The sequence below is a fragment of the Ammospiza nelsoni genome, chromosome 1, assembly GCF_027579445.1.
Source record: "Ammospiza nelsoni isolate bAmmNel1 chromosome 1, bAmmNel1.pri, whole genome shotgun sequence".
NCBI classification, from domain to species: Eukaryota; Metazoa; Chordata; class Aves; order Passeriformes; family Passerellidae; genus Ammospiza; species Ammospiza nelsoni.
In genome coordinates this window covers 52,756,314-52,771,009 of record NC_080633.1, presented here as the reverse complement: position 1 = coordinate 52,771,009, position 14,696 = coordinate 52,756,314, and the positions used below count along the sequence as shown (strand labels likewise).

Below are 14,696 nucleotides of genomic sequence, written 5' to 3'. Positions count from 1 at the left end.
TGATTTTGTGTGAAGCCATTTTTTTCCAATTCCTTGCATTGATTTGCCAAATTAATTTTTGTGGAATAAAGATAGTCTTTCAGCTGTTGGATCTATGGTTACAGATGTGAACACAGAATGATATTGTGCCAAAAATCAATAGCATAGTGTTTGAACATGTTTCTGACATTTGTGTTGATAAATGAGAAAATGGAGACAAATTTGTTTAAATAATGTAAATCCAACTTGAAGTTTAATCTTTATAATATAAAGACCAATGGGTTAATATTTTCAGAGTATATAAGAAAGCATTAGTTAGTCTTACTAAAAACTGTCACAAGCAGTGCATACCACTTAGAAAGTAATTATTAATAATTATATTATAACTAAATATTATTAATATTATAATAATTGATAGTAAAATACTTTGCAATTTCTTACTGTTGGATCAGGAAACTTCCCTTATTTGGGAGTGCTGATTTTTTTGGGACTCCTCTTCCTGGTCAAGAAACTTTTTTACTGATAGAAATCTCTCAGTTTCTTCAGAGAGTGAACTGAGTTACTGTTTGTGAAGAGCAGGAGTTTAATTCAATGAAGTATGGTTTGTGTTATTCTTGATGGACTGCCAGTGCTTATTCTGTAGAGCTAAAAAGGAGACTCAGCCTTTGTAATTTTCAACTTCTTAGTGCCCTCATTATTTTCCCAGTTGTGCTGACTGGATGTTTCAACACCCACTCCTCACTCCCCAAACCCAATGACCCAAAAAGACAACTGCATTTAGGTCTAAGCAACTTAATTTTAAATGTCAAAGGGCAGACTTGTTTTCTTGTTTGTTTTTCTTTTGTCATGAAGAATATCTGCTGTATCCACAGACTCTGAAAATCAAGCTCAGCAGAAGAACAGGACTGCTTTGCTCTCTGGACTAAAAATTAACTGGCATCGTCAAAACAAGTGAAGATAAATGGATAAATTAATGGTCCAGTTTTCAAATTAAAATGGGAATAATTTTCTGTCTTACACCATGGTGTCAGGACTTCAGTAAGATGCAGGACTAGAACGCACATTGGCATTTTTGCTTTTCAGTGATGACTCTGAGTCACCTGAGTTTGATCCATTTTGTAGAGGGAATATTGTACTCTGTGTTGTGCAGATTAGTTGTAGGAAGCTTCAGAGGGTGTTTGCCATTACCACTACTGTGGTCCACTGAAGCTGTCTCTGCACTGCCATCCTTGGCTAGGTAAGCAGAGTCAGGCAACAGGAGATAAAGTTAGGAGGAAGTGGAGAAGCTAACAGAGTTTGGATGGATGTGGTAGTAGGACAATAATGCCCTGAGGCAGGAGTCCCTGTGTTTTACACAGTGGTACAGCAACATCAATGTATGCAGGATTATGGGTAACTTTCACCTCGAATTTTCAGGCAACCATAGATTTTTCTGAAACTTGCAGGTAGAGCTCAGTGTGTTAAGATAACATACACTGTGCTCATAGTGCACCTTATTAAGTGAGGCATTAAAAAGGTTTCTTCACTGAGTAGGGAAGCAGTGGGGCTTAGGAAAGAAGAACAGTCTGAAGGCCAAGACATTCTTGCAGTTTAATCCTATAGTAAAAAAAAAAAAAAAACCCACCCAAAATCAACAAAACCCCACTCTGGATAATCTGTTCCCTGTTGTAACTTAGCAGAACAAAGGTTGCTGAGGAGCTGGCCTTGAACCTTGGCAAATGTTCTCATGCCTGTAAAGCCAAAGTGTGGGATTTAGATCTTAAACCTTATAAAATAAGTGCAACTGTAATAAAAAGATAAATTTACATTTGACTTGTTTCCTCTCTACTGTCTAAGCACAAAGAGCTTTGGCTTCTTGTCTAACTGAACTTAAGTGTTTCTTAGACTAATGTTTGCAACTCGGAGATCTACTGTGCTAATTAGAAAACATTGCAGAAAACCCACCTGACTGGGAAAGATAATGAAATGCAATTGCTAATCCTGTTCCTCCAGATGAGTACAACCCACTACTTTAACAACATGAGTTGAACAATTAGCATAAAATAGATTTCTACTTTTTGAAATTTTTTTTTCCTTATCATGGCTTTATTAACCAGTTAAAAGGAGCCTGTTTGTGGCAGCTAATGCTCCTGTTGTAGTAACTATCCTAAATACTAAATTAAAAGCTGCACAACACCGGCTAATAAAATGAGAGGTTCTCATGGCTCAAGTAATGTTACTGTGTTTATTAACTTTCCCTCTCAGTGAAATGTGTAGGTACAAAGTCATCTTTATCATCTAATCATTACCTCTGTTCTGTGAATGAGAAGAGAGAAAAGCCATCAGAAAGAGCATGGATTATTGAATGATCCCCAAATAACAGAAAGGAAGTAGTAGTACAGGATGTGAGGGGTAAGCTGAGACCACAGTCATTCTAGTGACAACGTCATGGGTGATTCTTTGCTGTGCTGGCAGCAATGCAGCTTTGTGACCCTTTCTGTTGCTAGGGAAAGCAGCCCTTAGTCGGTATTTACTGTCTTTTGCAGGCTCTGACACGGATTAGCAGCAGACTGGTTAGTCTGTTATTTGGTGATGAACACAGAGTAGCTTGCTCGTACTTGTCTTTGGAGTAATTAGCTGATTTTTCTCAGACAGCACAATTATGTGCGGCTGGAGTGGGATCAGCAAGTTGGTAGAGATCTCTCTGTGCTTAGTGTTTGGTCTTGGTGACAGAAGATACAAATGTATGAAGGGTTGAAGTGGGGGGGATTGTAGTTTGTTTATTTGTTTTGGTTTTGTTTTTGCCATTAAATCAGATTAATAACATTTGAATGGAGATGGCAGATTAATTCCTGGTTTTTGTCTTCCTCCAAAGCTTTGATTCTTTAGTGGCAAAAATCTGTGAAGAACTCAGATACTCAGATTGGAACATGGATAAGGAGGAATTCTGTACTGTTGATAATTCACTGTTAAGTGTTGAGGTATGGTACACTTCTGGCATTGGAGGGCATCATGGGCTTAGTCTGCTTTCATTCTTGTTCAGTAAGACTGAGGTAGGCCTGGTTTTTGGTAAGTATAGAATACTTGGATTTGAAGTCCTGGAGGGCAGTATCTGTTAAAAACAGTCCCAAGGCATCTGAGATGTCTCAGGTTTGTCATCCAGAAGTCAGGATAACCAATCCCAGCAGTCATGCTTGCCCTAGGAAATGTGTTTTTCATTTGGAATTTTTTTTAAGTCTACTTTATATTTACTTACTTGCTTAGAGAAGTGAAATAGCTATCCATATATTTCACCCGATATTTGCAAATTAGGATGTACTGCCTGTTCTTATATGCCTGGCATCTGAAATAAGACCTTAAGGCTGAGGGTTCTTGAATAAATATTTTCAAAATAAATAGGTCATTTGCCTGACTCTACTTGCTGTTCAAAAAGAATGGTCTTCTGTGATGTGTTTCCAACCCAGTCCTTCTTGAGTAGGTCCTGGTGACAGCCTGACCTAGTAATATTCACAATAGAGATATAGTGAAGATATAGCAAAAGAACCATAAAAATACCTCTATTATATGATAAAATAAAGGGGGCTTAAAGTGTCTGGTCCTTTGTTTTAGTGTAGATAAGAGCTTCCTTTCTCCTCTTGCCCTGCAAGCAGGGGATGTGGCCATGTGATTCTCTGGCTGCTCCGAGCCCAGTTTTTCTGATAAGGTTTCCTCAGAAAGGATACTGCTTTCAAGGACACAACCTTAATTCCCTGGTATCTTTTGAAGAGGGCTGAATTTTGCACCAGGGAGATGTATGAGGCACCTTTGTTCCTTTTTTTTTTTTTTTTGTGTTCATGTACTCAGGCAGAGAGAGCACCTTTCAGAAACAACTGCTGGTCTGCTGCATGTTACCCATCCCTGTTGCTTGGGATAGCCAGACCTTCCCACCATCAGATGGCCTGTAATATCAGGAACAAAATTTTCCTCTCTTTAAACACAGGAGGGAAACTCCTCCTATCCTAGGTGCTCTTAAGTTACCAACTCCTAAAGAGGTGTGAAGGTGTGGATAACTCCAGGGTTCAAGTTTCTTTTGGTTAAATGACTACTAAATGAGATGGCAACTCTTCATCTTTTGCCCATGAGATCTCATACAGCCATACTGACAGATGGCCTTTTTCATCAAGAGAAACATTATGAGCAGGAAGAACTGATGAAGTTGCCAAGTCGCTCTCCATCATATTTGGAAAGTCATGGCAATCAGGTGAAGGCCCCAGTGACTGGAAGAAGGGAAACATCACACTCGTATCAGAGGGGTTGGACTTGATGATCTTTAAAGGTTCCTTTCAACCCGAACCATTCTGCTGTTCTAAGAAAAAGAAGTGCAAAGTACATTCCTTTGCTATGTGCTCGTGATTATTATTTTTATTATCCGGCTCCTACATGATCTTATTTTTGCTTATATGCCTAGCTGGAATAAACTTTCCTATTCCAGACTGCAGAACAAATCCATCAGGAGGAAAAGCCATCCAGCCTTATAGCAAGTGTAGTCAAATGGCTTTTGGTCTCTTGAGTTTGACTCAAGCTGTTATTTGGCCACACTATTATATTCTTTGTCCAACTCAGTTTGATCCTAAACAAAACCAGTGGGATGGATTATTGCAGACAGTTTTCATCCATATTTTCTGAGCTGCTGAGGTTCTGCTTTTGCCTTTGTACTCAAGTCTGACCGTGGGAAGAAAGAACAGGTATTTAGTATCCAATGTCCAAGATGGGCCTCTATAAAAGAGTGACAGCTTACAGATGCCCACCTGCACTGTTTGTGTTTATCATATTAATGTAAGGTTCTTTGGTTTTCCATTTCTAATGATAAATAAAGAAACTTTGTGTTTAAAACTGGTTTTGTGGAAGGGCCACAGTCATGCCTGAGATGGCTTAAATAATAAATATTAAACTCATAGTCTTCTTTCCCAGAACCTCAAGATGCTTTCTTGAGTTTAATTAGCAGAAGGTAAGGAGGGAAGAAGGGATTTAGACAGACATTTTAAAAAGGAGCAAGGCTGAATAAAGTAATGAACAGGGTTGCTGTGACATTTTAGAATTGCATTTATGTTACTATTGGCAGCGCAGGATGGTGGTAGTTCATGTCCACTCTCTTCAGAACTTAGTGGCCTCTTTGGGTGTTTAAAGGAATGGTGCGGTTAAGGACATGAACTTGAGGTGGGGACAAAGCTCTTCTCTTACAAGAGTAACTGTTAAATCATTTCACCAGAATATTGCAGAAAAAATGAGATGGGTACAGTCTAGTAAAATCAGGGGAAAAGAGATAAATGTTTGCATTATATTTAAAATGGAAGCATTCATTCCTGGAAATCTTTTACTTCCATGATCCAGTTATTTCTCTGCCTCTTTTAAAAGGTATATTTCCCTCTTCCAGTGCCCAGAGTATTGTCTGCTCCTGAACCTTCGCAAGAGCTGTTTCAGCTATTTCAAAATTAGGTGCTTGTGCAGATCCTGCCTGTGATAGGATATTATCCATTTTATAACAATTACAGTTGTTATAAAGTAATAGTCCACATTGATTTGGCAGAGGAAAGAAGAGTGATACTGGGTTCTCTTATCCCAGTTACATGGCCATGCTGGTTCTGAGTAAGTTGTGTATTTAAAATACTCCTCTGAACAGACAGCTTCACTAAACTTTCTGGCTCACATCTTTGAAGGCAGACTGTAAGGAAATAAAGAAGGCAGAGGTGGTATTTAAGTCTATCACCCAATTATAGTTATTTTTACTCAGATCTTTGGAGCGGCTCTTTGAAGTTGCCAGCAGCTTCACTGGTCCCGAACTGATGAGGTTTAACAAAGTATGTAGAAGCTGTGATGCCATTAATATCCTGGCACAATCCATCCTGTACCCTTCTTCAGCTAGTGGCACTGTGTGAACTCAATCATCAAGTTAGTTTATAATTTTTTATGAGTTTTGTATTCATTGTGCATTCATGTTCAGGAACTGAAATATATGTTCATCTTCCTTTAGACATGTTTTAAATGTAGGTAGCTTTGGAGTGGCTTTAGCTGTGTAGAGTCTTCTGCTTTGCTTGAAGTTGAACCAATCTGATGACATTTTTTTGGGGTCCTTTTGGAGACTTTATGGAACAATAAATCTGGTGATGGTGAATCTGTCAATAGGAACCAATTTGTAGGTCGTCCTTTTGCTTGTTCATTAACGCTGAGCATGTCAGGTTCTACCTTGTCATGCTTGAAGATTCAGATTTTGGCATGCTCTGAGCTCACCAACGGTACAAAGCAAAACTAGTGGTGTTTTAGCTATCTTCTTGGCATATAAAACTGCATGTCTTCTTGCAGGAATCACAGAGTAAATTGTGTGGGTAGACCTAGGAATTGGGAGATGTGGGGTTAGCTTTTGCATAGTTATACACAAGTAAAGCATTGTTCTTCCTAAAACACTTTGCATGGATCCTAATGTGCAGTTGCAGTACTGTGGGAAATATGCTTTTAGAGGTTTTGTGTAACCTTAATGTATTTTTTTTTTTTTTACCTTTTTATCAGGTTTTCGGTAAGATACAAATACCCCCTCTAGTGGCTGATAACCTCGGAAAAAGTGTTTGCTTTCTCAGGACAAATTTAACAGATGAGTAGCACTTTGCAACTACTTGACTGTTAAAGCACATCGAATTGTAGACTAACTCTTCAAGACAGAGAGGCTGGCCTTTGTGATTCTTAACTGTTGTGTTGCCCATAAAGATGAAAAATACCGAGCTCTAAAGTTAGGAGGGAGTAACTGCAATCATTAGTCTCCATTCAAAACCTTCTGGTTTTCCCTGCTCTCAAGAAATGTATGACATTGATAGATTTCCAAAACATAAGGGGAATGGAGAGCAACCATTGCATTTTGCAGACCCTACTGAGTGGTAGACTGATAAAATGACAGATGTGATAGGGCATAGTTAAGATTACAACATTATGCGAAAGTTTATCTATTTCCTAAGTTTTTTCAATCTAGTTATTAATGAAAAAAATTTTACATTTTAGAAGGGTTAACATTAATTTTTTTTCTCTGGGTTAGGGTTTGAGGAAGTCCATTAAAAAAAGTACACTTGTCTGACTAGCTAAATTCTGTGTGTGTAGTGTTATCTTGAAGAGAGTATGAGGCAGGCCTTCAGTGATATGAATTGCTATCATGCTAGCAATGCAGGCAGAGGGTTTCATCAGTCATGGTAAGCAGTGTCTTTGTAGTGACTGCAGTGTGTAGTAGGAGTCCTTTTTTCATTTGGGGAACTCTCAAAATAGCTCAGCTGTTAGAGATCTGGGATGCAGTGACCTTTAGTGGACTGGAAGATAGTATTATCTATTGGCTTGAGTCCATAAGGATATTAAAAGAACATTCTTGTAGCTGGATATGTGTTTTGTTCTTGTGCATCCTAATACTACAGTCAACAGCAAGAGATCTTTCTTAATGGGCTTGTAGGAGTATTCTCATTGAGATCAATGGGATTACTTGTGATTAAAGCTAGGCAAGCATATAATTCCTTTTCGGATTTGGTTTTCAGATTAATTTAACAACAAGAGAAGGAAAAGAAACCTATAGTTTTGTTGTTTGTTGTAGGGCATTGTTTTATGTAGACATTTCAGTGCAAACTTCATTTATAGTCATATTTTCTAGATGTCTGATCTGTGTGGGATTTCCTGTCATGAAGAAGAGAGGTTGTAATAATACCTACTTCTCACTTTGCACTTATTGTCAGTAGATCTGAGAGTGCTTTACAGAAGAAAGAGGTTCCCACTGTTCTGGAACTGGGGACTGATAGGGAAAGGGGGTGTGATTTGCTTGCCTTGGGTCAACCAGTGAACTTCTGTGAAAAAGTAAGGGTACAGCCTGGAAATACAGCTTTCCTGCTTCTGCCCAGCACAGCTCTGCATTCTTCAGGCCCTCTGAAGGAGAAAGAGCTTGTAGAAAGGACTGCAGTAATTGGCAGGAAAATATAGGGGCAGATGTAGTAAGTGAGAAAATATTTCAGAACGTTTTCCTGTATTTGTTCGTCATCCCTTTCAGTTGTGTTATAGCAAAAGGTTGGAAGCCTCTTCTGACATCAGAGTTTATCTGCAAAGCACTTATCAGTCTATCAGTGAGGTGGAGAAGCCTCTTCTCTGTAGGTGGCACAGCCAAACCAAAATGAGCAGTGTAAGTGAGGGAAGGGAATGGGCTGAGTGCGATTCTTGGGCATGTCTCATGGGCTGTCCTGTCACCTGCACCTCTTGTGATTAGCTGTGAGCAGAAGTGAAGGTATGGATAAATAGTTCTCCAATTTATTTAAAAAAATCCCAAAACATGAAAAGCACTCAATTTTAAACAGTGTAAGAGTAAGCACAAAACTTTGTATGAAATAGGTGTTTAAGCAGTCTCAGTAATTAGTGTTCAGACACTTAGCTGTGCAGTACTCTGGGGCTTCATTGCTCTGGGGAAGCTGGGGGACATGGTTCATAGTCCCCAGGGACCTGGCAGAGTTCAGCTTCATGACAGTTTCAGTGCTTTTGCAGATGTTAGTCAAAAATGTGAAGGATGTTTCATGCTCTTTTTCCGTTTTTTTGAGTTAGTATCATTTTTAGCTTCATTCGGGGTTATTTTCTCAGGCACAGATTGGTAGTGTAGCAAAACTGTTGTCTGGTCACCTGGAAAATTAGGATCTGTGAATCACTGATAGGTCCAAAACGCTCCATTTTCCTGAATGGACTTTACTGCAAAATAATTGCTTGTTGCTTGTTAAAATTCTCTTTCCCTCTCCCTATCCTCTCCTCATCAAATTCACTTTCAAAAACTGTTATAGAACAGTAAAGCCTGAAAGAAGTTTTGAGGACATTTTGTGGCTTTCTTTGCTTTAGGCATATGCTAATTAGCCACATAAAAGCAGTCTTTTGCTTAAAAAATAGCTGTGATGAGGCTGCAGTTATATGCAATTGTTTATTTACCCACTAGAAATTTCACAATTTCACAATTCAGTCCAGAGCAGTTCCTGGAAACTTATTATAAGTAACAGTTTAATTTTTTTTAAGGAGATATTTTTATAAAATAAAAACTGGAGTCCTTCATGTCTGTCTGTAATTAATTGTTCAGGTGCCCCTAAGCAGGCTCAGTACTTTCCTGGATAGTTTCAAACTTAGCAGTGCAGGTATATTGAAATATAATTTGAGTTTCAAACAAAATAAGTCTGACTGAAGATTGGTCCCAGGGATATGTTGAGAAGCTGTCGCAGACATTTCTCCACAGAAATCCTTTTCTTTCATATTTCTGTGTCTTCGGGAGCCAGAGGCCCCCGAAGAGAAGGTAAACAATTATTATCAGCTGCTGTGGAATGCAATAGGATTCACCTTGATTGGCTCATTTTCTATGTTTATAATTAAGGGCCAATCATCAGTGCAAGCCAGGGGACTGAGTCCCTGGACACAACTTTGTTGTGGATTCTTTTCTATCTCTTCTTAGCTTAGCTAGCAGCTCTGCAAACCTCTCTCTATATTCTTTTTAGTATAACTATAATGTATTATATAATATCTTAATAAATTCAGCCTTCTGATCAAGAAACAAGATTCACCGTCTCTCTCTCACCAGCAGCGACCCACTCAGGCCGCTGTAATAAGAAGCTATTTTAAAAGTGTTTTTTCCCTTCAGACTAGCAACCAAATCTGAATCACAAAGGGTGCCTATAGACAAGGGAACAGGACAAAATGGTCATTCTTAGGCATGCATGTACATCACAGAACTTCTGTTTCAATCCTCCACAGTGTGGAATATGTCACATATTAAAACCAGATCTTCAGATTTTTTTCAGTACTTCTCATGATTTTATATTACTTGTGTGGGATGATTTTGATTCAAATATGGAGTTGCAGGCTCTGGAAAAGCAGCCATGTGATGGGTGTCAGTATCACTGCAGACTCTGGGGTTGGCAGAACTGTGTTTAAATAAAAGTTTTCATCCTGCTCAGGTATTAATGCTGGAGACAGCATATCTGTTACAACTGCAGTTCTTTATTATCAGCCATCTGCTGAATAGAGTAAAGGTGCTTGTTTGGCAGCTTAACACAGCATCTGTCCATATATCAATGTAACTGTATCAACTTCAACTTTGGCAGTCAGCTGGAAAACCATAATTTAATTGGTGGACCTGCATATAAATGTAAAACAATGCAGGTGTATTATTCAAGGGGCATTTAAAAGCCAGGAAGGAAAGTCTCCTCTGGCTGTTTCCAAAGCACAATGGTGCCAGTTAGGATGAGAGATTGTTTTCTGCTGGCAAGCCTCTGTGAGCATCGGTGCCTTGAAGTTGTAACTCACCCAGCAGAGCTGGTGTGCCTGTCAGAAGGCTGTGCCTGGGTTATGATAGCCAGAGACGTGGGTGGGAGAGATGAAGAGGTGCTGGCAAGGGTAGATATCTAAGTCTATAACAAACAGCTCTCAAGGAAAATCGACATGGTTGCTCTGTTATTTCCAGGTGCTGCAGTTTCCTCTGAAATGTGGAGACTGTAAATGGTCCTGGCAGGTTTTTGAGAAAATTTCTGATTCTCATTTTATGTTCAATTAATGTTTAGAAGAGAAGTGGTGAAGAGCATTGGGGGTTACCTTTCTGGCTGTCTTTTCTTGGAGAAGACTTTAGTTTTCTCTCTAGGTTGCAGTAAAAGCAGAGCAAAAATAATCCATCATGCTAACTGAATTCAAACAATAATTTTTTTGCCTTTTTATTTAAGATCTTCAACGGGGAACTTGTGCAGGGTCTCCTTCTAGGAGGTACTTCAGCATATACAGCAGTTAAAGTGTGTAACTGGTTTCCTGCAGAAAAAAAAGGTATTTATGCTTTTGAATAGGCTGCTAAATTTGAGTATTTGTGAGCTTTTCCTTGGTAAAAGGAAACACTAATAACACTAACACAATCCACTCTGTTCAGCTTCTGCTTTCTATGCTCTGGGCAGATGTTTCATGGTAAGGGTAGACAGTGAGAGCAAGATGTTGTGGCACAGGTTGTAAGCATGTACCAACACCCCAAGTACAGCATCCACTAGGTCTCTAGGTATTTGAAATCAGAAATTTAGAGCTGAGAGAAACCTAAAATTTTCATCTTGATGATTTTACAGCGACTGCTGTAGTCAATCTGGTATTTCCCTGTAAACTTCTGTTGAGGAAGGTTCTGCAACCTTCTCTCAGGGCTCTGGTGCAGTAAGAGAGAAAATATTTTGCATGATATCTAAACAATAAATTCATCTGAAGGGAGCTCTGGAAAACTTCCTCAGTCTGTTACCAAAAATCAGTAAAAATAAAAAACTCCTGCATGCCAGTGTAGCATCATGAAGCCAGCATTCTGTATTTGGCCAGATGCACGAGGGGATATCTCCTCCAAAACTCATGCATGCTCAATACAGAAGAGATCCTGTTTATATTCTGTATTTTACATATATATTCATTGATTTTCCCAGAATAAACATACATATGATAGTAATTTCCCAGAAATCATTAACATATTTTCCCTCTCCTTTACATGTGTTCTTTTGTCCTGGGGTCTCTTTGGTGGTCCTTGACAACAGTATTTTGAGATTAAATACTTATCTGTGATGTTTCTGCTACTTTTAAGATGAATGTGTCACTTGAAGCAGTACACTTTAAAACACCAGGCTGAGATTGCTTCAGGAAAGCCTCCTGCATCAGTGTTATGCTATTACCTGTGACATTAACTATAAAATTTTTTGATTTCTGATGTGATTCCTTCATATTTGTGGGAACCAGAGTATGTAAGTTTCAGGGAAAATGCAGGAGGCTTACTGAAATTCTTTGTATATCATGGGAGAAGGTGCTTGTACTCATTCTGTAATGTCTAGACATGCCATGAGAAATTTTCTTGAAGGAGAGAGAATTCCTAAGTTCCGCCTTTTAGCTTGCTTCTGTGCTACTTTGTATGGCCTTAGTCACGTTGCACAAGACAGTGGTAAGCCTCACTTCCCTCAGGCTTATCTCAGTGAGTGTTTGCAGTTTTGCGATGTTGGGTCCCACTTGTCATTGCACTGGGGAGGAACACCGGTGCTGGTTGATGGATTTCTTTGGACTTACTCCGTTGTTTGTTTTGCTGCTAAATTTTGCAAGAATATTTGGGTATTCTTCTTTTTTGTTTTGTTTTGTTTGGTTTTTTTTTGTTAATTGCTAATGCAGGAAATCTGCAGCAGAAGCACAGAAAGCTCAAGAGCAGACAGGCGATGGTACGATGATATATTGGTATAGAATAAATAATCCTCTTCAGCTATTTGCCTTTTTCAGGTCTTTTTGTGTGCCATGCAGGGCTCATCTCCCTTGATAAAAGGAGCCACTTGTGCTGGCTGTCAGTGGGGAAGAGCTTCTAGCAGTCAGTGGCAGCCACCATCCCCCTTGTCCCAGTTCAGAGGGGGCCAGGGTGGGTGCTGCTGTGATGTGAGAGGCATTCCTTAGAAACAGCATGTGAGCATGAAAGACATTTCCTAAACTTCTCATCAGCTCTCTTTGCTTTCACACAGCCAATTAGGAAAAAGTGGAGAAAATGCTTTTGGATACTGTTGCATCACTTACAATATGACTTTTTTCAGTATGACAAGAACCAAAGTTCCTGAAAAGCCTTGAAAATGCATCTGAAATCTTTTTTAATTAAAGCTTTAACTCACTGATTTTAAGAAAAAGGTTTGAAAGGCATGCAGAGCAGTTTGTGGTTTGGGTTTCCTACTTCATCATTTTTGTGCTTGAAAGATTATTGTGGCTGTTATCTTCTTATAAAGGTTTGAAAGAAGAAGTAAACTTTTATATATTCATCTGGGCTCTCAGATGAGAATTCTCTATTCTGCTCTTACCTGGTTTGTAACAGTTCTGAAAAACACCTAATTTACTTTTCTCCCTGAGCAGCTGCAGATTTTGGTGTGTGAGCAAAATAAGGGTAATAAAAAGCCGCAGCAGGGATGCAAACACAGCAATTTTTCTGTTAGCTACGTGTGTAAGCAGAGGTTCCAGAGCATACATTTAATGGCTGTTTCTTTTGGTGTATTAGCCACTGAACCCTTGACCTGGACCAAATGGCTGGTTGCTATGGCAGCAGGCTGCACAGTAACAGGTTTTGTTCTTAGGTTGAAATCATCTTGCTTCTCTTAAGTGTTCATTTTGAGGAGATCAGAAGAAACTAGGAAATTTTTTTTTCAAAGGAGAGGCAATAATAATAATGTTCAGCTACCTGAGCATCTGCAGAGAGGCATTTTTTGTTCCCTGAAGAAGGTAGTCTTTCCCCTCTTTGTTGAAGCAGAGGTCAGCAGCTCACCAGCAAAAAAAAAAAAAAAAAGGAAAAAAAAAAGTAGTTTTTGGAAGCAACATGACTGTAGGAGGTTCGGTTTGTTTGCTCTACAACTCCAACTCCCAATCCTGCTGAAGGCAATGGGAAAATATTAACAGCTTAACATTCCACTAACCTTGAGAATTTCTGAACTTAAAGTAAGCTCCTGATCAGCTCTTTTCAAGCTGGACTTGTGAGAGACTAGAAAGATTGATGTCTTGAGATGTTATGGGCTGCATGTGTGTGGAGGAAGGGGCAGTGCCCTGCCCTGTTCACCCCCACCCTTGAGCCTGTATCCCAGCCTGGCAGTGGCTGCCAATCCCTGGCACAGCACAGGCAATGCTTCACGCCACCTCTGGAGCCCCCAGCTCGGCTCCTGAGTGGCCAAATGACCAGAAGTCCCACCTGGGGGAAGGGCCCAGGAAGGCCAAGGGGTATTTAAGGCCCAACACAAGGCAGTCGGATATCTTGGCTGCACTGCCTCTTGGAATGTGTGTCTGTGCACTGCTGGAACCCAGGAGCTGGTAGCTATGTTTGGTTTTTTTCTATATCTTTTCTGGTTTTCTTTCTTTCTTGCTCTCCTAATTCCCTCTTCTTGGACTTTTGAGTAACTTAAAATTGAACTGTCTTTGAGTTTGAAAGTTGAATGAGCCAAGTTAATGCTTTAAAAAGTATTATCTGTTGATTGAGTGTTACACTAAACTTGCCAAATTTGTCTGATCTTCTTAAGTTGCCAGTAAAATGTTTTTTTGTTGTTTTGACATCTTGAGAGTATCTTGGTATTTCTCCTGTGCATCTAACTCAGAGTACATGAACGACCATAAGCCCTTTTAAAAGTCTCAATGATCATGGTTGTTTGGAGCCTTAAAATACTAAAAGAACTTCTTGCTGTGATAGAAGCCAAACACTGTGGCAGGGGCATGGGAGGTTAAAAGGTTGCCAGCCATGGGGGCAGTCAGAACTCAGCATGGAGAGCCATGCTGAGTGCAACTGAGTGGGGTTTGGACTGGGTGATCTTCTGGGGCTCCTTCCAGCTGAGGTCATTCTGCAAGTCTGTCTCTTTTTTCTCTTTGGCCACAGAGGAAAGCAATTGTGATGGAGAGCCCATACCAGGACTTTGCCTGTGGGTGGTACTGAAAATGAGTTTTGTGTTTACATTGTCCTCCTTTACCACACACCCCCTCCCCCTGCACCTCAGCCCTACACACTTCTCTTCCCTGGTGAATAGTGTCATCATGCCATACCTCAAACACTTGGTAATAAAATGTCACTGTAATTCCCCTAGAGAACTCTTTGATACATCACTAATTTATTTTCTTACACTAAACATGCTGCTCTGTGTTTTACCTTGGTATCTTTTTGGCATATGTAAAATGAGTGGCATTCAGCACTGTAGGCAGGAGCTTAAAGGAAAACAAAA

General features: G+C 39.6%; 1 protein-coding gene across 3 annotated transcripts in view; it reads left to right on the top strand.

Moving 5' to 3' along the window:
• Nucleotides 1–14,696, top strand: part of BLVRA (biliverdin reductase A) — a 29,545-nt gene that overhangs the window by 951 nt on the left and 13,898 nt on the right. Inside the window, exon 1 of one of the 3 annotated variants that reach the window (XM_059473457.1) lies at nt 9,169–10,788. The exons of 1 other annotated variant lie outside the window; for it this stretch is intronic. The gene's annotated coding sequence lies outside the window, so the exon portion shown is untranslated. Of the gene's footprint in view, nt 1–9,168; nt 10,789–13,764; nt 13,801–14,696 lie in introns of those variants that run through there. One more of the 3 variants, XM_059473468.1, reaches the window with a different exon arrangement.